Source organism: Orcinus orca, chromosome 13, assembly GCF_937001465.1.
Source record: "Orcinus orca chromosome 13, mOrcOrc1.1, whole genome shotgun sequence".
Classification (NCBI taxonomy): Eukaryota; Metazoa; Chordata; class Mammalia; order Artiodactyla; family Delphinidae; genus Orcinus; species Orcinus orca.
Genome location: NC_064571.1, coordinates 30,137,217 through 30,164,704, shown reverse-complemented (window position 1 = coordinate 30,164,704; position 27,488 = coordinate 30,137,217). Strand labels below are relative to the sequence as shown.

The following is a 27,488-nucleotide window of genomic DNA, read 5'->3' as shown; positions in this document are numbered from 1 at the left end:
TGGCTAGTGTTTCCCCTGCCCAATTGGCCCCGGGGAGCCTGCTGGGGTCTCGGGCCTGGTCCTCCACCCTAGGAGGCCCCTTCAAGTTGCATAGGTCCTAGAGGTATAGGAGGCAGGGAGGAGGGGGGAAGAGGAGGAGAGGCGAAGGGGTTGGGGGGGGGACCTTCTGGGACCAGAGGGCCAGGGGAGGTGCAGCGGGCATTTCCCCCAACAACTAGGGCTCCGGGAAGCCTGCTGGGCTCCCGGCCTGGGTCTTCCGCCCTCCAAGGACCCCTCCAGGCCATGTTGGTCCTAGAGGCATAGGAGGGTGCGGGGGAGAAGAGGAGAGGTGGACGGGGAGGGGCCCTCTGGGATCAGAGGATCACGGGAGGCGGGGAGCGTGTTTCCCCTACCGACTCGGGCCCTGGGAAGCCTGCTGGGTTCCCAGGCCTGCTCCTCGGCCCTCTGGGGCCCCCTTCGGCCACGTGGGTCTTAAGGGCATGGGAGAGAGGGAGGAGGGGGGGAAGAGGAAGACAGGCAGACTGTGGAGGGGGGACCCTCCAGGACCGGAGGATCAGGGGAGGCACAACGGGCATTTCCCCCACCCACTCGGGCCCCGGGAAGCCTGCTGGGGTCTTCCACCTTCCAGGACCCCTTCCAGCTGCTTGGTCCTAGGGGCATGGAGCAGGGAAGATGAGAAGAGACAGACAGGGAGGGGCCCTTTTGGATCGGAGGATCAGCGGGGAGCATGCCTAGAACTCCCCCTACCCACTCGGGCCCTGGGGAGCCTGCCGGGCTCCCAGGCCTGGTCCTCTGCCCTCCAAGACCCCCTCCAGCCACATGGGTCCTAGGGGCATGGACGGGAGGGAGGAAGGGGGGAAGAGGAGGAGAGGAAGACACAGGGGTGACACTCCAGAACCGGAGGATCAGAATTGCTGTGGACGTTTCCCCCTCCAACTTGGGCCCCGGGAAGCCTGTTGGGCTTCTGGGCTTGGTCCCCTGCCTTCTGGGGTCCCCTCTGGCTGCGTGGTCCTAGGGGCACAGGAGGGCAGGGGAAGAAGAAGAGAGACCAAAGGGTAGGGACCCTCCAAAATCACAGGATGGGGGAAACGTGCCTAACATTTCACCTGCCCACTTGGGCCCAGGCAACCTGCTGGGGTCCCAGACCTGGTCCTCTGCCCTCCAAAGCCAGAGACACTCCTGGGTCCCTCCTGCCGAGCTGAGCCTAAGCCCCACCCCCGACACCCCCAGGGTCTCTTCCGGTCCTGTGGGTCCTAAGCATAGGCCCCACCCCCTGTTTAAGCCCCACCCCCTGCCTAAGCCCCACTCCCCACAGCCAAAGCCTTTTCTGGCTTTTTTTTCCTTTTCCTTTTTCCTCTTTTTTGCTATAGTGGCTCTGTTTTACCTTCTGGTTGTTGTTTCATCTATATTTTTATTTTTTCTAACTTACCTGTTAGTTTTTAATCTTACTTTATTTCTTACTCTTTGTGACTGTTTCTTCTCCTTTTCTTTGGTGGCTCCATGCAGCTTGCAGGATCTTGGTTCATGAGGCAGGGGTCGGGCCTGAGCTTCTGTGGTGAGAGCTCTGAGTCCGAACCACTGGACCAACAGAGAACCTTAGACCCCGGGGAATATTCATCAGCGTGAGGTCTCCCAGAGCTCCTCATCTCGGCACCACGACCCAGCTCTACCAACACCCTACAAATTCCAATGCTGGAACCCTTAGGCAAAACAACCAGTAAGACAGGAACACAATCCCACCCATAGAAAAAAAAAAAGAAAAAAAAATGAGACAACAAAAAAATATGTCACAGATGAAGAAACAAGGTAAAAACCTAAAGACCAAATACACGAAGAGGAAAGAGGCAACCTACCTGAAAAGGAATTCAGAGTAATGATAGTAAAGATGATCCAGAATCTTGGAAATAGAATGGAGGCATGGATGGAGAAAATACAAGAAATGTTTAACAAAGGTCTAGAAGAAATAAAGAACAAACAAACAGAGATGAACAACACAATAACTGAAATGAAAAATACACTAGAAAGAATCAATAACAGAATAACTGAGGCAGAAGAACGAATATGTGAGCTGGAAGACAGAATGGTGGAAATAAACTGCCAAGGAGCAGAATAAAGAAAGCAGAATGAAAAGAATTGAAGACAATCTCACAGACCTCTGGGACAACACTAAATGCACTAACATTCAAATTATAGGTGTCCCAGAAGAAGAAGAGAAAAAGAAAGGGTGTGAGAAAATATTCAAAGAGATTATAATGGATAAATTCCCTAACATGGGAAAGGAAATAGCCACCCAAGTCCAGGAAGCGCAGAGAGTCCCATACAGGATAAACCCGGAGAAACACACCAAAACACATATTAATCAAACTAACAAAAATTAAATTCAAAGAAAAATATTAAAAGCAGCAAAAAAAAAACTTACAAAGGAATCCCCATAAGGTTATCAGCTGATTTTTCAGCAGAAACTTGGGAGTGGCAGGATATACTTAAAGTGATGCAGAAGAAAAACCTACAACCAAGATTACTCTACCCAGCAAGGATCTCATACAGATTCGACCGAGAAATCAAAAGCTTTACAGACAAGCAAAAGCTAAGAGAATTCAGCACCACAAAACCAGCTCTACAACAAATGCTAAAGGAACTTCTCTAAGTGGGAAACACAAGAGAAGAAAAGGACCTACAAAAACAAACCCAAAACAATTAAGAAAATAGGAATAGGAACATACATATCAATAATTACCTTAAACGTGAATGGATTAAATGCTCCAACCAAAAGACACAGGTTTGCTGAATGGATAAAAAACTAGACCCATACATATGCCATCTATAAGAGACCCACTTCAGACCTAGGGACACATTCAGAATGTAAGTGAGGGGATGAAAAAAGATATTCCATGCAAATGGAAATCAAAAGAACTCTGGAGTAGCAATACTCATAGATAAAATAGACTTTAAATTAAAGACTGTTACAAGAGATAAGGAAGGACACTACATGATGATCAAGGGATCCATCCAAGAAGAAGATATAACAACTATAAATATTTATGCATCCAACATAGGAGCACCTCAATACATAAGGGAAATGCTAACAACCATAAAAGGGGAAATCGACAGTAACACAATAATAGTGGGGGACTTTAACACCCCACTTTCACCAATGGACAGATCATCCAGAATGAAAATAAATAAGGAAACACAAGCTTTAAATGACACAACAGACAAGATAGATTTAATTGATATTTATAGGACATTCCACCTGAAAGTGGCAGAATACACTTTCTTCTCAAGGGTACATGGAACATTCTCCAGGATAGATCACACCTTGGGTCACAAATCAAGCCCCGGAAAATTTAAGAAAACTGAAATCATACCAAGCATCTTTTCTAACCACAACGCTATGAGATTAGAAATCAATTACAGGAAAAAAAACCTCTAGAAAACACAAATACATGGAGGCTAAACAGTGTGCTACTAAATAATCAAGAGATCACTGAAGAAATCAAAGAGGAATTTAAAAATACCTAGAAACAAATGACAACAAAAACACGATGACCCAAAACCCATGGGACGCAGCAAAAGCAGTTCTAAGAGGGAAGTTTATGGCAATTCAATCTCACCTCAAGAAACAAGAAAAATCTCAAATAAACAATTTAATCCTCCACCTAAAGCAACTAGAGAAAGAACAAAGTACACCCAAAGTCAGTAGAAGGAAAGAAATCATGAAGATCAGAGCAGAAATAAATGAAATGGAAATGAGGAAAACAATAGCAAAGATCAATAAAACTAAAAGTTGGTTCTTTGAGAAGATAAACAAAATTGATACCCCTTTAGCCAGACTCATCAAGAAAAAAAGGGAGAGGATACAAATCAATAAAATTAGAAATGAAAAAGGAGAAATCACAACTGACACCACAGAAATACAAAGGATTATAAGACACTACTACAAACAACTATAAGCCAATAAAATGGACAACCTTGGAGAAATGGACAAATTCTTGGAAAGGTACAATTTTCCAAGAATGAACCACGAAGAATTAGAAAATATAAACAGACGTGTCACAAGTAATGAAATTGAAACTAATTAAAAATCTTCCAACAAACAAAAGTCCAGGACCAGATGACTTCACGGCCGAATTCCAACAAACATTTAGAAAAGAGCTAACACCGATCCTGCTCAAACTCTTCCAGAACATTGCAGAGGGCAGAACACTCCAAATCCGTTCTACGAGGCCACCATCACCCTGATACCAAAATGAGAAAAAGATATCACAAATAAAGAAAATTACAGACCAATATCACTGATGAAAATAGATGCATACCTCCTCAACAAAATACTAGCAAACAGAATCCAACAACACATTAAAAGGATCATACACCTTGACCAAGTATGATTTGTCCCAGCAATGCAAGGATTCTTCAATATACACAAATCAATCAATGTGATACACCATATTAACAAATTAAGGAATAAAAACCATATGATCGGGACTTCCCCGGTTGCGCAGTGGTTAAGAATCCACCTGCCAATGCAGGGGACATAGGTTCAAGCCCTGGTCCGGGAAGATCCCACATGCTGTGCAGCAGCTAAGTCCGTGCACCACAACCACTGAGCCTGTGCTCTAGAGCCTGCAAGCCACAACTACTGAAGCCCGTGCGCCTAGAGCCCGTGCTCTGCAACAAAAGAAGTCATCGCAATGAGAAGCCCACACACTGTAACCAAGACCCAATGCAGCCAAAAATAAATAAATAAAATAAATTTATTTTTTTTTAAAAACCATACGATCATCTCAATAGATGCAGAAAAAGCTTTTGACAAAATTCAACACCCATTTATGATAAAATCTCTCCAGAAAATGGGCATAGAGGGAACCTACCTCAACATAATAAAGGCCATATATGACAAACCCACAGCAAACATCATTCTCAATGGTGAAAAATTGAAAACATTTCCACCAAGATCAGGAACAAGACAAGGATATCCACTCTCGCCACTCTTACTCAACATAGTTTTGGAAGTCCTAGCCACAGCATTGCAAAGAAGAAAAAGAAATAAAAGGAATCCAAATTGGAAAAAAAGAAGTAAAACTGTCACTGTTTGCAGATGACATACTACTATACATAGAAAATCCTAAAGATGCCACCAGAAAACTACTAGAGTTAATCAATGAATTTGGTAAAGTAGCAGGATACAAAATTAATGCACAGAAATCTCTGGCATTCCTATACACTGACAATGAAAAATCAGAAAGAGAAACTAAGGAAATAATCCCATTTACCATTGCAACAAAAAGAATAAAATACCTAGGAATAAACCTACCTAAGGAGGCAAAAGACCTGTACTCAGAAAACTATAAAACACTTATGAAAGAAATCAAAGATGACATAAACAGATGGAGAAATATACCATGTTCTTGGATTGGAAGAATCAATATTGTGAAAATGACTGTACTACCCAAAGCAATCTACAGATTCAGTGCAATCCCTACTAAATTACCAATGGCATTCTTCACAGAATTATAACAAAAAATTTTACAATTTGTATGGAAACACAGAAGACCCCGAATAGCCAAAGCAATCTTGAGAAAGAAAAATGGAGCTAGAGGAATCAGGCTCCCCAATTTCAAAATATACTATACAGCTACAGTAATCAAGACAGTATGGTACTGGCACAAAAACAGAAATATCGATCAATGGTAGAGGATAGAAAGCCCAGAGATAAACCCACGCACATATGGTGACCTAATTTATGACAAAGGAGGCAAGAACATACAATGGAAAAATGGCAGCCTCTTCAATAAGTGGTGCTGGGAAAACTGGACAGCTACATGAAAAAAAATGAAATTAGAACACTACCTAACACCATACACAAAAATAAACTCCAAATGAATTAAAGACCTAAATGTAAGACTGGAAACTATAAAACTCTTAGAGGAAAACATTGGAAAAGTACTCTTTGACATAAACCACAGCAATATCTTTTTTGACCCACCTCCTAGAGTAATGAAAATAAAAACAAAAATAAACAAATGGGACCTAATTAAACTTAAAAGCTTTTGCACAGCAAAGGAAACCATAAACAAGATGAAAAGACAGCCCTCAGAATGGGAGAAAATATTTGCAAATGAAGCAACTGACAAAGGATTAATCTCCAAAATATACAAACAGATCATGGAGCTCAATATCAAAAAAACAAACAACCCAATTAAGAAATGGGCAGAAGACCTAAATAGATGTTTCACCAAAGAAGACATACAGACGGCCAAGCAGCACATGAAAAGCTGCTCAACATCACTAATTATTAGAGAAATGCAAATCAAAACTACTATGAGGTATCACCTCACACTGGTCAGAATGGCCATCATCAAAAAAATCTACAAACAATAAATGCTGGAGAGGGTGTGGAGAAAAGGGAACCCTGTTGCACTGTTGGTGGGAATGTAAATTGATACAGCCACTATGGAGAACAGTTTGAAGGTTCCTTAAAGAACTAAAAATAGAAATACTATTTTTAGTACTACTATAAAATAGAACTAGAATCCCACTATGGGGCATATACCCTGAGAAAACCATAACTCAAAAGGACACATGTACCCCAATGTTCACTGCAGCACTATTTACAGTGGCCAGGACGTGGAAACAACCTAAATGTCCAACAACAGATGAATGGATAAAGAAGATGTGGTACATATATACAATGGAATATTACTCAGCCATAATGGTACAGATGAACCTATTTGTAGGGCAGGAACAGAGACGCAGATACAGAGAACAGACGTGAACACAGCGGGGAAGGGGAGCGTGGGACAAATTGCGAGATTAGGATTGACATATATACACTACCATGCATAAAATAGATAGCTAGTGGGAACATGCTATAAAGCACAGGAAGCTCAGCTTGGTGCTCCGTGACGACCTAGATGGGTGGGATGGGGGTGTGGGGTGGGAGAGAGGTCCAAGAGGGAGGGGATATAGTTCTGATTCACTTCATTGTACGGCAGAAACACAACATTGTAAAACAATTATACTCCAGTTTAAAAAAAGTATATTTTCTTTCCCCTATAAGGAAACTGAAAGCCAAAGTTACAAAATTCATGGATAGCAATACAAATTTGTCTGATACCAGCTCATACTGTTTGCAATATACCCTTTTCTATACAGGTTTTTCTGTCTAGTTCCATAGATTCTACTTGCAGGAACCTAATAAGGGTAGGGTTTTTTTTCCCCTCCATGAATGGATGAAGATTTTCTTGTGAAACTCTCCCTTCCACCAAATCAAACTTTCCAGATTAAGTCACATTAAAGTTCAGGGGAGGTAGACAGGTCCATTGTGGTTTCAGGGAACTTCCATCAAATCGTTTTAGTGAAAGAATGTTTTACCCATTGGTTAGAGATGAAAAGCTTAAAAAGAAAAACTTGCTAATCATATCATTTACATCTCTTTCCCTCTTTAAGAACAAGGACCTTCTCAATGTCATTTACGTTTAGAAAGGCGCTGAGACTTTCAGCAAGTAACTTTTTTTTTTTTCCAAAGCAAGAAATCCCTGATGTACCTCTTCAGAGTCTGGTGTGTTAATTGGTTTAAAACTCACCCTTAAAGAATAAAATATATTTGTAATAAATATTTGTTGAATGAATAAAGTAGACTGTATTAAAGCATTAGTTACTTATTTTTTTTGGTATACTTGTTTTCCTTTGAAGATTGACCTTTAAAGAATATATGATGACTAAAAATCACTGTAGGAATACAGATGTGTACACACTCCTTGCTGTAAGCATCAAAATCTTTTCTATTTTGATTCTACAAAATAGATAAAGAAAACAACTTTCTGTGGTCTGACATGTACATTAATGACCTTAAAAAGAACTACTGGTTTTCAAGCTGCAGAAAAGTAAAAGAAGTATACAAAACCTTCCACCTGCGTTTTGTGGCAATTTTGTCAAGATTTTCAGGGTAAAATAGTTCTACAGGAAATTCCCAGCAGCTTTTTGATAAATGCTAATGGAATTTCTCTGATAATGTGACATTCAGGTAGAAGCAGTTTAGAGCATTTTATTAAGGGCATCACTTGCAAAGAACTGACCTTATAATACTACCCCAGCTCAAGACATACTGTTGAAGTACGCAGTATTATTCATTTTGATTTTTTTTCTTTTATACCCCATTCCTAATTTCATTCCCTTTATCAACACAAGCACCCATCCTACTACATATGACATGTCATTCAAATGAAGCTTTTATAGTTATTTACGTGTGTCTTTGAAATAAGTATGTATAGTGTTAGTTTATGGATTAATTTTAATTTATATAAATAATATTAAGCCATCAATTATACTGTTTCTTACTCCGATCCCCAGCACCATATTTCTGAAATCTTTACAATATATTGTTATATAAAAATATTGTTCGGGCTTCCCTGGTGGCGCAGTGGTTGAGAGTCTGCCTGCCGATGCAGGGGACACGGGTTCGTGCCCCGGCCCGGGAAGATCCCACATGCTGCGGAGCGGCTGGGCCCATGAGCCATGGCCGCTGAGTCTGCACATCCGGAGCCTGTACTCCGCAACGGGAGAGGCCGGCGTACCGCAAATATATATATATAGTTCATCATTTACAATGCTTGGTATGTGTTTCATATTACATTCAATCATATGTAAATACAAATTTTACTCATCTAGTCCCCTAGTGATGAATACCTAGATTGCCTCCACTATTTGCTACCTTAAACAATGCCAAAATAAACACTCTCATAAATGTATCCTTGTGGAAATAAAGGAGAGCTTTTTGTGGGGTAGAGGCCATCATAATGTGGCCTCAAGTATTGACAGCAAGCCACTAGTCTATACATATAGCACAGCAACTTTGATGAATTACAAGAAGGACCACAAAGTTACCACAAACTTCCTATATTGTGATTATTATAGGAATTTCATTAATTTTACTAATTAGGGAGAAATTGACAATTTTACAAAGTTCAGACATCCTATCTATTAAAAGAGTATCTATCTCTTCATTTATTCAGTACTTTCATCATAAAGGCCTTGTACATTTTTCAGGTTAATTTCTATATAACCTATTAAAGGGTTTATTTATTTTCAATTGTAATTTCTTGATGGATATAATTGATTTAGAGAACTGCTATTGGGTATGCTATACAAGTTTTTAAATCTATCTTCTTCTCTTTTTTATCTTTTTTCCTTGGCCTAGAACCTTGGGAATAATGATCATGATGGCTGGCAGTCGGCATCTTTCCCCTAGTATTTGTCTTTGTCTTCTTCTTGACTTATTGGGAATCATTGTAAAGTTTAGTCACTATGTATGAACTCTGCTGTGGATTTTTCATAGATGCCTTTTACCAAATTAAAAGACTTCCGTACATACTGGTAGTTATCTCTTGTCTTATCTATATCAATTTTTCTTTTTTTTAAGGAATTTATTTCACTTTGTTTTATTTTTGGCTGCACCACACGGCATGTGGGATGCTAGTTCCCCAACCAGGGACTCGAACTCATGCTCCCTGCATTTGAAGCATGGACTCTTAACCACTGGACTGCCAGGCAAGTCCCAGTATATCAATTTTTCTTGAATGTAAGAATATGTCTCATACTTCTTTGTCTCTCCTCAATGTATAAAACATAGTAAAAACAATATTCTCAGACTGACTGGTCTTTTTCCCAGTAAGCTCATTGCAAAGATATGTCACTACCAGGTAACAAAATAAACAAAAACAAAAACAAAAATGAAAGAGAAAAAAAGGATGATAATTCCCATTCTGGCTTCCTATTGTAGAGCTCCACATGAATATGATTCTCCTTGGCTAAAATCCATGCTTCTACCCTCTGCTTAAGCAATTCTACAGCAGAATTTTGTTTGTTTCTCCCCTCCCTTAAAGTTGCCCACAACTTCATTCCTCATCAGAACTGTTCTCTGCTGGGGCCTCGAGTCATAGAAGTCCCTACAGCCCTGAGAAGTATCTATACCACAGTTGAGACTTAGAGAGGTTAAAAACTTTCCCAAGTTCATGTATGCCACTAACACCAAATATGACTTACCTAATGAAAGACAAACTAAATCCAAACCATGGGTCTATGATGACAAAAGATGTTAATACTGCCACAATCATTTGCAGAGCTCCAAAACTAGTATATATACATTGTAATGTAAACAATGAAGATTTGGATTCAAGCTTCTAAAAAATAAAGCCATCTGTAGGGCAATGAAATACTTATATCTTGGCAGCCTTCCCAGGCCATTAAAGAACCAACATTTCCAAAGATGCAGCCAGGCAGCCATCAAAAACATTTCCCCAGTCTCTTCTCCTCAAAGCAGAATGCACTGTGGATTTCAGCAACAAAAAGTAATCTTTACAAATAAGTATTAAACATGCACTGCATCATTCTGTACTCACTTATCATTTTATAAATTACTAAATGTTCAAGACTAGAGATGAGTTCTTCTTTCTTTCATATTTTACAACTCATGCAACTACCATGACCTTACTTCCCTGTAGCTAGAATAGTTAAAAAAAAAAACAAACAAAAACAATGGAAACTTTCCTTAAGGTTTTAGTAGCTTATATAAAAGTTCTAACAGAATTCATGAGAACACTACATTCAAGATTTCTGACCAATAGTTATCATTTTTACAAATGTCAGCTTGTTATTAAGGTATTTAAATGCTCAGAAACATTCATCAAGATTCCAAATTTATTCATAAATGACATACCAATTTGACAAGAACTAATGGTATTTTGAGATGTACTGACCATCATCAAAATTGAAAGAAAAAAAATGAGGGTATAGTAATTGTGGCTGATTAGTCTTTTATATAAAAATGCTAAACATACTAATATTAGAAATGACCAGAATCACTTCATGTAAGAGACGGGAGAAAAAAAATACTCAGGGTTCATATTTGATGAGCAACAATGTTTGAAGAGATACAATACAAGCCATAAATGTTAGTCACATATGCAATTTTTAAATTTTCTATAAGCCACAGTAAAAAAAGGTGATATAAAATTTAATTTATTGATATATAATTAATATTTAATAATATACTTAACCCAATATATCTAAAATATCATCATTTCAATTTGTAATCAATATAAAAATTATTAATAAAATATTTTGCACTTCTTTTGTACTAAGTCTTTGAAATCTGACGTGTATTTTATACATATATCTTGATTCAGACTATCCATTGTTTCAAGTGCTCAACAGCCACATGTGGCTGGTGGATACCATATTGAACAGCACAAGTCTAAATCACCCAAAATGAAAATCCTACCCAAAGGCAAAAAGCTGGATCATGTGCTCTGCATACAGTAAGTATGCAATAAATATTTGTTAAATGGATAAATGAACGAAATGAGTAAAGTGAGACAAAACCCTGAAGCAACAAAAAAAGTGCAACACAAGCATATAAACGGAAAGATAAGCCATCAAAGAGGACTTGATTCTATGTGGAGTCCTCTGCATCAAGCATCTCTGGCCTGTTATGCTATTACTATAGTTCTTAAGTTATAGAAACTGAGCTCTGTGGATAAGCCTCTTGAGTTAGGGGTAGACACTGAATGAAATAATGACTCCCAGGTCATGACCAGAGAAGCCAGTGAAATATAACGATGTCTCACTAAACCCCAAATACCATTTTTCTATTAATGGGATAAACTCAAAGTATCTAATTCACTAGAACACACCACTATCCATAATCGCTAGAACACACTACTATGCATAAAACTGAAGCACAAAAGCTGTCCCCAAAGCCCAGAGTAGGGCAAGACCTCCAGCTGACAAAACAGCCTGCCCAAAACTGCTTGATTTACCAGTAAAGCAAAGGCAAGGAAAAAAAGGTGTGTGGGGGGGGTATCTAACATACTTCTTCTGCCCTGTTATTTTTACTCCCCATGATGACAAGACCTTTGTGAGCAGGCAAGCGAGTTGAGAAGAGAGAACTCAATCTCTGCAGTCCAGGCTGCTTCACATTTTTCAGAAATTACTGCATGTTCAAACAATGGAATATTTGTCAAAGTACAACTTGATCACCAGAATTCATCTGTTTTTCATAACCACATTTGACCTAAACTGTGCTGACTAAACAAGGTAACCTGTGTTTCACAGTCTGGAAAATGTGGCTCCCACCATCATTTTCAGACCACACTAAAGCCTCTGGCCCCTAGACTACAGCCGCTTGGTAACTAAGTGCATTCAGATTAGGCCAAGGATGATGTCTGCTGGCTTCCCTTGTTACATCAACCACAGATTTTCATTTTTAATTCATGTTTTGGTTAATTTCTCTTTCTAGGTATCTATCAAGAGAGCATAAAGAAGCTACCAAAGCTTTTATATTTTTCTCTCCCTATGGGCTATGTGCATGCATATAAATTCACATATATAAACACATATACTCTTTTAACTTTTTATTTGGCAATAATTTCAATTTATAGAAAAATTGTAAGAATAGTATAAAAAAACCCATATACTCTACCCAGATTCACCTACTGTTAATATTTTGCCCCATATCCTTTATCATGTGCTCTTTCTACATATATTTTTTTCCTTAGCCATTTGAAAGTATGTAATATACAGCAGATCTCTTTACTCCTAAAATACTTCATTGTGTATTTCCTGAGATTAAGAATAATTTCTAACAATAGAATATTTATCAATTTTGGAAAATATAACATTTTCCTAATCTACTGTCCATGTTCTAATTTTGTCAATGGACCCAAAACTGTTCTTTATAGCATGTTTTCCTTCAAGCACAAGATTCAATCTGGGAAAGGGGTCAGTAAACCATGGCCCATGGGTCAAATGCCATTACCTGTTACGCAAATAAAGTTTCATTAGAATACAGCCACTCTCACTCACTTACATATTGTGTCTTGGCTGCTTTTGCGCTGTAACAGTAAACTTGAGTGGTTGTAACAGAAACCCTATGGCCCTCAACGCCTAAAATATTTACTGTCAGACCCTTTTGAGAAAATGTTTGCCAGTCCAAGGTCTAGGACATTTAGTTAGTTCATGCCTCTTTAGCTTCCTTTAGTCTGAAAGAGTTTCTCAGCATGTTTTTATCTTGTATGACTGATATTTTTGAAAAATATTCCCTCCCTCCCTCCAACTCTTTCTTTCTTTCATAATAGAATGCTCCTCAGTTTAAGTTTCTGTTATGTTTCCTCATAAATTAGATTCAGGTTATACACTCCAGGTCAGAATAGTACATAAGCAATGCCATATCCCTCTCAGGGCTTCTCATTCAGAGGCACACAGTGATCCTCAATTGTGATGTTAATTTTGATCACCTGGTAAAGATGGTGTCCAGTTACAATTTTTGTCTTGTTATTAATACGCAATCTTGGGAAGACAATTTAAGACCACACAAATAAACTACTTCTTACCAACTTCACCACTAGATTTAGCATCTATTGATGATTCCTGCCTGAATAAGTCTTTATTATAATGACTGCAAAATGAAGAACCATAAAGAGTCTGAGATTTTACCCACTTGCAAGCCAACAAATTAGCATGCCACAGTTTCATGGATGCTAGCAGAAGGCAAAAAAAACCCTGGATCCCTGGATCAGAGACAAAGGACTTTATTACTAGTATCAACAGCATTTATACTTGCACCAATTCCCAGAGTCCCAATTTCCACATGGCAATGCAAAGGAATCCAGGTGACACCTGCACACACAGTGGTTTGCTCTAAAGGTGAGGAACCCTGAGGGTAGAGAATCAAAATATCTTTATTCCATAGAAAAACACTATCTCAATCTTCCAAACATGGAAGCACACCTGCTTTTTCCTCTGGTGAAAGACATTATCCCTACCTTATAAAGCCACTGACTACACATTCTTGAAAAGAAGGTCCAAAACAAAGTCAGTGCCTCTGCTCACAAGATGTAGAGAGATACAAGACACCCATAATTGTCTCCCAAAAGTCGACATGCAGCACCCTACTATGAGTAAGATCACAGCCCTCTTCTCTATTTATGTATGTACTTAATGTATATATGTAATCATTCATTTATATACCTGTTTACTACTAGTATAGATTCATGGTTTTCTACTTTTTCCCCAGTGAAAATACCCATACTCACAAATTTTCCTATTTTTCTATTTTCCATTAAGATTTTAAAGCCCAACTATACTTTATTGTGTCATTTGATGGAAGAAATTATGCTTGTGAATTTCTGAATAATGTAGGAAAATCTAGAAAGACAATAGGCCAAATGCAACTAAAACTTAGGGTAATGTCCTCAAGGCCTTCCTAAAAACCTGAATAAAAGCTTAAAAAAACTCACAAGTAGTTGCTGTTGATAGCTTAAGCCCCAAACCAGTTGCAGCCAACTGTGGTCTGGTGTGGACTATTCACTCTATTATAGATACCGGTTTCAATGGCATCTTTTTATATTACAAGAAAAAAAAAAAAGAGAACTAGGAAGCAAACAGACCATTTTTATGGACGAAAAGTAACTGACCTTACTAAGAAAGGAAAATCCTGTTCTTTTCCTTACAACTATGGTCATCAGGCCTTCCCATAAGATGGTTCTGGACAACCAGAGTAAGAATTTTGACAAACACAGTCACATAAAAACTGAGAGTACAGAACTGTTGAAGTATATACCAAAGGCAATGCTGAAAAAGAAAAGTTTTTTTTCTTTTTAAGATAGACTAATAAATATATTATAGAAAGCTTTCCCACCTCCATCCCTATTTGCGATCATTACTGACAGGAAACCAGGTCTAGTCCATTACTGTAGTGGAATAAGAAAAACCATGGGTTAATTAGGTTTATAAAGTTCATGTATCTATTCTATACCATATTTGGGTACAATATCATATACTGATTAACTTAACACTTTTAAGTGCTTAGAATAGGACATCACACAAAGTATGATAAATTTAACTGCTTTAATGATAATGAAAACTGATGGAGTAAAGAACACAAGACAGAATTTTTAGTTCCAATTCTGCTATTTACCACTAGGTGACTTTAGGTGAGTAATTTAACTGCCCTAGTCCAAGGTTTCCCCTTCTGTGAAAAGAGATGACTAAAAGAAAGGGTATACAAAGGCCTTTCTCTCCCTAATATATCATGGCCTTTAATCTCTAGATTAGAATTTTTATAAATGTAACATTAAATGGGGATGGGCTGTGGGAGGAAGTGTACAGGTTTTCTTGTATTGTTTCTTATATCTGCATATGTATGTCTACACATGCATTAGTCTAGTTCCTAGTCCCTTACTCCTTCTGCATTGCATTCTTTAAAAGTCCTTTTTATAATATAAAAATTTGGTGATGGGGGATGGTGAGCAGAACATGTACAAGTTAGAAGGAGAAATATTTCTTTAAGATTTAGCTAGTATGCCAGGTGTTTTTACATATACTCTTTCATTTCATTTTCACAGAAACACTGTGAGATAAACACTATTACTTGCATTTTTAAATGGGGAAATTGAAGCTATGAGAAGTTAAGTAATGTATGTAGATCAAGATCTAGATTCAAGCTTATCTGATTTGTTCCCAATTTTTAAAAAAACACCATGTTGACTAGAAATCAATAGGCTTTTAATTTTGTTTTTAAAATTACAAAAGAATTCAACATTTTTACAAAACCTTTTATTTTTTGACTGAAGCTACTGTTTTCCTGACAACAGAAATAGACACAGATGGAATGCAGCTTTTGCACTTTGGCCTTCCCACCTGCTTTCTTTCTGAAATATGAAAATGATCCACCTTGAAAGAATGAAGACAAATTAACTACATGCTAAAGAAGGAGGACTGGAACAACTAAAAGAACCTAAGTCTTTGATGACGGTGTGCAGCCACCATACCAACAGTGAACTGCCTACATCTGGACTTCTTGTCATATATAAAGAAACTCTGGGCTTCCCTGGTGGTGCAGTGGTTAAGAATCCGCCTGCCAATGCAGGGGACACGGGGTTCAAGCCCTGGTCCAGGAAGATCCCACATGCCGCGGAGCAACTAGGCCCATGTGCCACAACTACTGAGCCTGCGCTCTAGAGCCCGCAAGCCACAACTACTGAGCCTGCGTGCCACAACTACTGAAGCCCGCGTGCCTAGAGCCGGTGCTCCGCAACAAGAGAAGCCACTGCAATGAGAAACCCGCACACCACAACGAAGAGTAGCCCCCGCTCGCCACAACTAGAGAAAGCCCGCGTGCAGCAACGAAGACCCAAAGTGGCCATAAATAAATAAATAATAAATAAATTTATTTTTTAAAAAAACCTCTGTATTCATTTAAACCATTATAGTTGGGTTTTAGTTACACATAACCAAATACAATCTGAACTGCTACAAACATCACCATTAAACATCATACATGACCTCATTTTTCACATCTAAAATAATACATTAACACATCTTACACTTTGTTTCAGGGCAAGAAGAAATCCCAAATCTTAAATAATAACACTCTATATAATAAATCAATTAACTATATTAATCTTAATCAAAACAACTAAATCTTCTTAGACTATGGCATATTTTATAGTCCTTTTATAGGTCTCTATTTTTTACTGTATTTTCTTGAGGTATTTTGACAATTCATTTGTTCATTCATTCATTCCACAATTATTTGTTAAGCTCCTTCTATGAAGTGGGAATGACACAGTACTCTGAGATTTCCAGAAGCTCTAGTTAAAGACTCTGAAGAAAGGAACTAAAATGAATTCTGCCTACATTCCCTGAGAAACTCTGAGGTGTGGAGAGGCAAAGAGTTTGAGTTTCTACGCCAGTGTTAAAGTCCTACACTACTTCACCTCAAGATTGTGGTCTGAGTTTTGGAATCAGAAAAAGTTAGAGAATCTACTTCAGTTTCAAACTCAGCTTTTCAAATCCCCCACAATTTAAAATAAATCATTTACAGTCATACGTTAAAAACAAACTCTTCATTACACCTGCTACAACCAACCACAGAAAAACACAAGCTCCAGTATTTGTTTCTGATTAGAAGATCATTTTGGCACATGCAGCTTACATAAATGAATGACCAAATTTCCCCTACAAAACAAAAGGAAATTCCTTCCCTACATGCCCTTTTGCTTAGATCACAAGGTTCCGGCAACAGTTATTTATGCCCCCCACAAACATCCAAAACTATTGGGGCAATGTATTAAACTAAGTACCTAGTATAGAAGTCATTTTAGAGAAGGAAACAAAAAAAAACCCTAAAATTTTAAATTTAAAAACTGAAAACAAACAAAAATCCTGGCAGTCACAACCAAGAAAGAAAGGAAAAGGAAGAAAAAGATGTAAGAGATCTGGATGGATATATGAGATGAGGGAGAGAAGACTGTAAATGCCAAATCCAGAGATCATAGCAATGAAGAAATTTGGCATAATTAATAGGAAGGAACATCAAAAGAAAGAAAGAAAATATGAAGTATGTTTCAGGAAAGAACTGCCTGTGCAAAGGCATCATTATGAAAGAACACTGGGGCTGTACATCTGGAGCACAGACTATGAGCAGGAAGGAGGAAAGGAGCAACTAGGAAGGAGGTAAGAGAGATAAGCCAAGGATACAATATGGAAAACTATATAGACCAAGTTAAGAAGTTTACTTTATTCTGAGAACAGTAAGAAATTAAAGTATTTAAAGCACAGTTTTGACATGATTTCAGCTGTGTTTAGGAAGATTACTGGGCATTATGCGGAAAGTTAATTATTTCTTGTTCATTTTGTCAGGGCTTAAAAAATAGTTATATTATTGTGGTATCTAAAGCTGTTTAAAACGTGAGATATTCCTGTTTAAAAAAAGTAAGCACACTTGAGAAGTTCAACGTTCCCAAAGTAAGCATTTTGAAAAAAAAAATGCAAGCATGTTTAGAAAAAAAAAAATTTTTATCACTTTTTTTTGCCTCTTGTTTTATTCAAAGCCAAATGATATGTATGCCCATGGGTAATAAGGTCACCAGGTTAAAAGAGCAACATGACAATTATAAAAAGTTAGATTACAGCTACTACAAACCAGGGCCCATTAGCCCATACTACAGGAAAGTTATCACTATAAATGGCTTTTCCTGTGTCCTTATCAATGCAGTGCACAAAGTATCTCACCCTCAGCTTTTCTCTATGATCTATGTTTATGCCTATCTAACCTCACCAGGCACTGGTAGGTCAGTAAAACTAGGAGGCAGTGAGATATGGCAGGAGAGTGATGAGACAATCTGTTAAGTGTCAAAGATGGACTAGGAGTCACCAAATACTTCAGGGCAAAACTTTCCACATTAAAAAAAAATACCTCTAAAGAAAATACTTAAAATACATTCTTATTGCTCAGAAGTACTCAAGGTCACCATGGAAACAATCAGGAAAGCTTCTAGCTCTGTTCTAACAGCATAAAGATTTGAAAATAGTACCTACTCATTTCAAATTACGGTTCTCAGGAAGGCTTTTTGATTAAAAGTTCAATCTTTCTTTTCGTATTTCCCAAATAAACATGATAGATTTTAAAAAAAAAAAAAAAAACAGGCCTCTTCAGAGTCTCTTACAAAGGAGATTTTCTCTAGATCCATTAAATTATAAACTTTTTGATCATCAAAAAGTTTGATGATCAGGAAACATTCCGATCATCTTTACATCTTTCACTGTATTAGGAAATGCTTGCTTGAATAAAATATAACATGTTCATTTTTTGCAGATCTTCTCAGAACATACTCGAATATACTAGTGTGAACTGTAAAAAACTCAAGACAGAAATAAAGTACACACAGCTTCAATGACATTTGAAGTAGGGCTCCCCTCCTTTTTTTTCAAACAGAAAAAAACAGATCAACTGATGAAAGTGGTGTTCCCCAGAAATACAGCTCCAGAAACAACTTTAAGGAGACCTAGATCATTAAGCTATCTGTCTGCCTCTGGCAATGCTGAAATTCCATATCCAAAATTTCCAATTTCATGTGACCAGCAAAATCAAGTGATGTTTCCTTCTCTCTGTACCACCATCTTTGGAAATGTCAAATAAGGGGAAAAAAAACAAAACACCTTATTCACAAACTCTAAGCATCTAGAATTTTGCATATAGGCCCTATTCATTTGTCTTAATTTCTACCATTAGAGTAGTAAGTGATCCCACTTGTATTTACACCCAAACCAAAATTTAAATATTCATTCAAGTGTCTTTGTAAAAAACTAAAAGAGTTTAAATAATGGATTTTTACTACAGTTATATAAATTAATAAAAATCAATAGTCTCTGTTTAAAGTAGAATCAGGATAGCTCTAAAAAATAAACTAGGTTATGGTAAAAGTACAATTCTAATGAACACTAAAAAAATCAGTCAGAGCTCTATTTATTTATTAGCATTCACTGCCAGATCAATGGTCTGTGAGAAGCATTGTCAAAAGTTATGTGAAATTGATGTATGAATATCTTTTTTTTCATTTGCCAATCAACTATCTTAAAATCAAGATGTAGCCGAGTTGTTTTGCTGTTTTTTTTAAAGGGGGTCTCATTTTTTTAAATCAATAACAACAACAAAAAATCTGACCATCAAAAATACACCCAATCCTTCAGATTTGCTTTAAGTCTATGTTCCAATTCTTGCTACTAAATTTACTTGGTTATTAAAGAGCTAAAGTGCCTTTTGATAAAAGTACAGAAATAAGAATCCTAAAACCTTACCTCTGGTAGCAATAAAAGAACTATTTTGGAGTGAGGCTAGCCTCTACCAAGTGAGATGTTTTCCTCATTTAATGCAGTCAAATTTATATAGCACTATGAGACTGCTGGACAAAGTACTATATAAAATCCAAGATAATATTATTATAAATACATGCATAAGAAACAACACTTCAACTACCACTACTCAAAAGGATCTTGAAGTCTAACCTTGAGAATGCCAAAACTAATCATTTTTCTTTAATTGAAAACTTCAATAGTGTCTTAGACCCTTCAAATATTTATTCCCCAAGTACTTTTATATAATAGCCAATTGTTACCACAAAGTTCTTTAAGTAATTTCATTAATTTCCTTAACACTGCAGAAAACTCATGTCACTTAGAACTGCTAATATCTTTTCCTTTTTCCACACTCCAAATCCTTTCCTTGCTATATCTGTAGTTAATGACGATGGAGTTTGTAAATTCTCCCAGCTGCCAGTACAGACCATACCAATAGATCGCAAAGGGATTATATCAGATTATAAAGGGAGAAACATGTTCCAGGAATATTACTGCCCACCCAACCTTCCCCATCCCCTGCCTCAACAATAATCATGAAGGACTGTAAAGAAATTGTGGGTAAATTCTAACTCTTCTGCTTATTCACCTCTCCTAATTATAGCCAAGTACTTAAAAAGAGAGATTATTAAACGCAAGTAAGAGGTAAAATATTCTGAAATTTAACACAGTTAGTTATATTCGGGGAGATAAACTACTAACTCCAGTTCTCATAATTATTTATAAATCTCTGCTCTGAACCCTTCTAAGTAGAAGAATTCAGGGGACAAAACTATTAGTTTAGATGCTGAGGCTAACTTACTCTTACCAGAAAAACAGGTCACGAGCTTGCCCATATATAATGGTTCCAGGGAATAAAGATTTAGGACAAAGAAATAAGGTCACTTTGAAATAGGCTTTTAAATTTAGATTTTGGCAAGGTTTCCAAATCTAAGAAAAAGACAAGGTGGTAGGGAGTCCCTAGGAGGCTTATAAAAGGGGATACTCAAACGGAATGGGGTAAACTATTCTGGGGCATAGGTCTATGGTCAGTAGATACCTGAAACCTAATTCAGCTTGTAGTTCCCTTTAGACGAGGAATTCTTTCTAGGCCTATGGATAAGATTCAGGAGTTAGGGAAGCCTCTGAAATTCAAAGCAAAATATCAGGTGCATGTATATACGTGCATTTTGTCTGCGGCAAGGGTTCACAGCTCTCATCTAATTCTCAGAGGTCTCTTGCTGAAGAAAGTTTAAAAGAAATACTGTACTTGCAGTATTATATTGTCTTTATAATAATGAATTCACGGAACAACATCATTCTTCTTTCCTTATATCTTAGGCTGTTTTACAGTGTCCTTTAGTGACTGAAGGAGAATTAGATAAAACTAAGGTTCTGATGATTTATGTAATACTGAGGGGTTGCTGCCTACTAAGAAAAAATCCATATATTGCTATAATAGCTATCCCTAGACCCAAGATGTCAGAAATCTTTAAAGTAAACTTTTCATTATAGTATAACACACGTGCAGAAAAGTACATAATCAAAGGTGTACATTTGTCAACATTTTTTAATCTGGGAATTTTTTTTAATTGTTCATGAGCAGATCATTAACAACAATATAACACAAGAAGATCATAAATGAGGCACAAACTAGGGGTACAGTTATACTTACAGGCTTGCTCCCCCAATCTCTTAATGATACCCAAGATCCTTGTTAGGGGACATATATACACCCTTTCAGTGACAGAAGGGTGAGTGAGCAGCAAATTTGGAGAAAAGTCAGAAAAATGTTATAGTAAATAGAGAAGCTTAAAGTACATACAAATCTTTGTCCAAATTGACTGGAGTTCGAGGCTTGGAGCCCATAAACATGGCTGACATCACTGGATAGAGTTTTTTAAAAATCTGTAAGACACACTGGTTTCTGTCTTCATTAGACAGATAGTCCATCCATCTTTTTAACTACAACTACACTATGTACAAGAACTTCAGATTATTATTATTCATCATTCCCCTTCCAATAAAATTTTTACTTTATGTTATTTTCTCCCTTCCTAAAAAAATTATCTATAATGACTGTAAAATGCTTCATATCCTGTCCCTTACCTGCCCATTTCCAAACTGTGCAGGAAGATTTAAACAGTGTAAGTTGTTTAAAACAATTCTATAAAACACACCTACCTTTGCCCTGCACACTTCCATTTGCATTACTACATCAAGGACCAAGTCTCAATTAACCACTATCTGACCCTTGTTCACTTTCTTCCCTCCCCTCCTTCTGCCAAAGTTTGCCCTTCCTGCCAAAGTTCAGCACTTCCTAGAAAAGTCTCACAGCCTGTTTGATATTGTACTTCACTTTAGTCACCAAAGGAAGAATTTACAGGTGCTTGCCCCATCTATAAGACCATGACCGAAATCTGACCTCCTGTTACAATACGTGAACTCCTGCCCTACTGATAAGGCTGGCAGATATAAGTAGGATTTTTCAAATAATCCTTTGGGAATTTATAAGCAGCACAGCCATAAAAGGGGGGTGAATGGAAGGTCGGTTTCACTAAAAATAATAAATATTGCCATGTTTATTCAAAGTGTGCCTTGTTATCCTCCAGGCCAAAAGTTCAGATAAACACTATTGTAAATGACAAATATTAGAACTTTTTGTTACTTCTGTTATGATCCTTCCGTTGGACACCAATAGAACTGTTTTCCCTTGTATAAGTCCCAGCTCTGATATTGTATAACACTGACTGAGACTAGAATGCTAGATTCATTTGCAGGTCAAAAGGAGGGTAGCTATCTTTCAAAATAAAAAACGAACATTTATTTAGTATTATATACTACTAATTCTAAGTGCAAAGTGCTAGGACTAAAAAAATGAATAAAATATGGTATCTGCCCTAAAAAAGCTTACAGTCTATTGAGGAAAAAGAATGCCTATTTAGAATACAATGATATAATACAGTAAGCACTAATGTAAATATGTACTGAGTCCTATAATAGTGCAAAGAGGAAGAGGGTCCACTGTGCTCAAAGTGAAACATCAGGAAAATTTGCTAGAAGACATAAAAAAGAAATAAATATGAATCAGTAAAATAGAAATGGGAATAGTAATTCAGGCAGAAGGACTAGCATGAAAAAAGGATGAGATGCATGAAATAACATAGTACATTCAAAGAACTGGAAGCAGTTCAGTATCATTAAAGCACGGTGGTAAGCAGCAGGAAATATGGCAGACCAGACATGGATATGTACTTCCATATGCTGTATCTTCTTCTATACTTCTATATTTTACTCCACGGATGACCAATCAGAGCATTTTAAGGAGACAACATTGGTCAGATTTGTGTGATAGATAGATTATTAACACTACAGTGAGAAGTGAGTGAGGGGGTTATGATACAAGGTAGGGAGAACATTTAGGAGACTGTTTTCAATAATCCTGATGAAAATCTGCACTAGGGCAATCATTTTAGGATGGGGAGGATGAAGTAGAACTACATTTAAGAGGTAACATTTGCAAGATTTGGAGATCTGGATATGTTATTGAGAAAAAAGGAAGGGATTAAGAGTTTTAAGTGGTAAACTGTCAACAAAGTCAAAAGCAGCTGAAAAGTCCAGTAAGATACAGATTCAGGGTAGTGGTATGAACAGAAGATAAATATCCTGGTTTGATGGGAGAATGAAGAGTAAAGAAGTAGAGACAAGTATAGGAATGGAAAGGAATGAGAGAGAGAAAAACTACTTTCTCCTCAGTCCTCTAATAAGCTTCTCTATTTCTCTATTCCTAAATCTCTTCTTAAAGCCTAATGTTAATATTAAGTACATCAGGAAATAAGAAAATATTATGAATATTTATATTAAATATCTTTGTCATTAACATTATGAGGAGCTATCTTTCATTATACAATAATACAAATTAGTGATTTGAGAATGGGGAAACAAATACAGAAAAGTGATAAAGTACTGCCCCCAAAAAGCTGTGAAAAGTCAACCCTAGAAGTTATACATGCTGTGGCCCTCGCTTTAGCAAATGAGATATTTGAGTTATTTAAATTCCCTATAGGAATGGAACAGCGACATCTAAAAAATAAACATGTATTCCAGAAAAAATAGAGCTGAGTTCTTATCACCCTAGTTGAGATAGGGTGTTTCTTCAAAACTCAAGAAACGTTATGATTGGGGGAAGAGGCCAGTTCCTGCCATATAAACAATGCTTTAAAATTTATGAACAATAAATATTTCAATATTATTGAATACCAGTGTATAGAATTTATTTTGAAGTGGGCAGTTTAAGGTCTCCCTGTTTTGTCCTCACAATTTAAGATTATATAGGCTTTGTATATTTAAGAATGTGTGAATTTTAAATAATTGATAAACTTTGCATGTTGATGGCAGAAACTACAACCTCTATCAACATGTCTACACTTTGTCATATACTTTGAAAAATACCAATAACTTGTCTAATGACCACATCAGAGACACATAATTTTTGCCATATTAACTACCATTTATTAAATGCCAACTATGTGCCAGAGATAGGCACCGTTCATACAATATCTATAACTGCACTAAGTGGTAATTATTATTGCATTTTATAAGTGAGAAAGTTAATGTTTGGGTGACTTGCTTAACACCACTAGTGTGCAAATAAATTACCTCAGTACTCTTATGAATCACTACTAGAATTCTCACTTGAGGAAAATTTGTTATATTTTCTATATCATTAAATCTTAATAAAGCTTAAAAACTAGCATACACACAGTGATGATACAGTGCTGTCATATTATAGTCATTCAAAGGCTGTAACTTCTTTCCTGATATATTATAGTTTTGTAAAAGCATAAGTCCTTGACTTATCCATCTTTAGGTACCACTTATTTATCTATTCATTCAACTAATATTTATTGAGTACCTACACTAAGTACTGTTGTAAGTACTTTAATGTTGTAGCATTAAACTAAACAAACTACCCATTTTCAAGACTTTACACTATTTGAAAGGAAATATGCACTTGATTTTGCAATTATGAGGCTTATAAAACTTTATATGAGCAAATATGGTTCTTTAACCATACATACTATTGAAGAGACTAAACAAAATCATGCAGCATGGAAGCAAGATAATAAGGGAGAAAGGAGAGGGAAGTACGTGGCAAAGGAAAAATGTGTATTACTGCATATGTGATTTCTATTCAACTTTCAATAAATAGATAACTTCTATCTTATACAAATCATTTTATAAAATAGAAAAAAGGGAAGAATGTTCAACAATTCTAATGAGGTTAAAATAACACTGACTTACAAACCACATAAAGACAATGCAAAAATAACAAAGTTAGAAGAAAAGAAAAGAAAACTATGGCCATAAACAGAAACACAAAAAAGATTAAAAATAAAATAAATAAACAAAAAGCAGTTGAATTCCACAGGGTGTTAAAAAAAAAGGCAGTAATACATCGTCATCAAGTTGGATTTATCTAAGGAATGCAAGGATTGTTTAATATCAGAAATATCTATCAATGAAATCCATCACCTTCATGAATTAAAGGATAAAAACCATAGCATTATATCAGTATATTTGGAAAACAAAATCAATAAAATTCAGTACTCATTTATTGTTTTATAAAAAATTATAAGAAGTCTAGGAATAACTAAAGAATATTTACCAAAATCCTATTGCAAACATCAAGTTAATGGAGAAACTTTAGATGCTTTCTCTTTGAAATTAGAAAACAGAGAAGGATGTCCACTATCACTTTACTAGACAACAAAGTAATGATGATCCTGGTCAATACAACAGCACAATAAGAACAAAGAGATATATGGCTAGGAAGAAAAGAAACAAAGTCAATATCTGCATATATTATGATCAACTACACAGAAAACCTATCATAAACCAAAAAAACAAACTATAATAACTAGCAAAAGAGTTGAGCAGGTTGCCAGATGTAGGTTAACTTACAAAAATCAATAGTGTTTCTCAATATCAGCAATAATATTAGAAAATAAAGTAGAAAATAGCAACAAAAACTATAAGCATTTTCTTGTTAACTTAAAAAAAAATGCCCAAGGCTATTAACATAGAAACACATCTTAATTAAATAACTTTAAAGTAGATCTTATTCTTCCACAAATGGGATAACTTACCATTATAAAGTGGTCACTTCTTCCCAAATCTTATCTATAAATTCAATTGATTCAAACAAATATTCTAAAAAATGTTTTTCTTATAAAGTCAAACTGACTATAAAATATATATGGAAAAATAAAGTTCTATAAATAGTGAAAGCAATTTAAAAGAGGAAAAATTAGAAGGTACTTCTTTTACTATATATGTAGATATATTACAAAACCAAATATAACAAACTATAGAGCTGAGAAACAGATTCACATAAATATGAATATTTAGTGTATGCCAGATGTACTACCAGGAATTACTGAGTGATGTACAGATTATGTAATAGATGGGATTAATAAAACTGAATTCCTCACATAGAAAACAATTGAGTTGGACCCCTACCTCATACCTATACATACAGCAGTGAAAACAAGATGGATCAAAATCAAAATGTGAATGATAAAATGTTAAAGGTAATGGAAGAGGAATGCTCTATGACCTTGAAAGAGAGAGGGATTTTTTAAAAACAAGAATCAAAAAGTACAGATTATAAGGTTAATACTGATTGACTTGATTATATTAAAATCAAAGAGTTCTGTTTCACAAAAGATAATACATAGTTTAGAATCTGGTGGCAAACTGGAAAAAAGATATCTGTAATATCTTAAACTGTTAATATCTACAATATTGGAAGAATTTCTGAAATGTCTCTTTCCGGCAAACAGAAAAGACAAAAACAAGAAATCCAATTAAAAAAACTGAACAAAGACCAAAAGTAGGCCGTTCAGAGAAGAAAAATCTTAAATGATTAGTAAGTCTATAGAGAGAAGCATAATGTTACCAGTCATCAGAGAAATGCAAATTAAAATGATATCAATATCCATCAGATTAGCAGAAATTAGAAATTGGTGAAATTAAATATTATATTGATACATATACCTTATAACCCAAGAATTTCATGCCTAGGTATAAAAAACATAGAAACTTACACACCAGTCCATAAGAGGGTACTATTTGTTACAGCAGAATATTATAGGCAATTTAAGTGTTATCACTAAAGTAATAGATAATTAAATACAGCAAATACAAACCATCAATTAACTATCACGTTTAAGTGGGAGGCAATGAACTAGATATACAGACTATAAGGAGGACAGATATTAAAAATAGCGCTAAGCAAAAGATATAAGAAATAGAACTAGGTCCATAAGACAATACTATCTAAATAAGTTAAAAACAAATACATATACAAGTCACTATATATTTTTCAAGGACACAAACACAACCATGATCATATATTAAACATATCAGAGTTAGTATACTTGGGGATGAGAGACAAATGGGCTTATGGACATGGGATGAATGGAAAAAACATGATAAAATAAAATACAACAGGGGCCTTGTATGAAATGATGAAAAGAGTGTGTCACAAACCAAGATGTTTATAATTTATTTAACTCTCTGTACATGATATTGAAAAGAAACTGTGACTTATTTTAGATGCCTTGATACAATTTTATCTATATCTTGCTTCATCTATATATAGCAAGAATGATAAATGGAGAGAAGAAATAGAGAGTGAGAAAAGAGGGAGAGGGAAAGAGGGAAGCAGAGAGCAAGGAGAAATGGGAGGAGGAAGGAGAGGAGAGGAGAAGAAACTATCAGTTCTTTTCTCAAACTACTAGAGATCA

At 36.2% G+C, this 27,488-nt stretch overlaps 1 protein-coding gene across 15 annotated transcripts in view; it reads right to left on the bottom strand.

Annotated features, from left to right (window-relative positions):
- EXOC6B (exocyst complex component 6B) overlaps nt 1-27,488 on the bottom strand; it is a 721,405-nt gene that overhangs the window by 397,720 nt on the left and 296,197 nt on the right. The window lies entirely within an intron of this gene.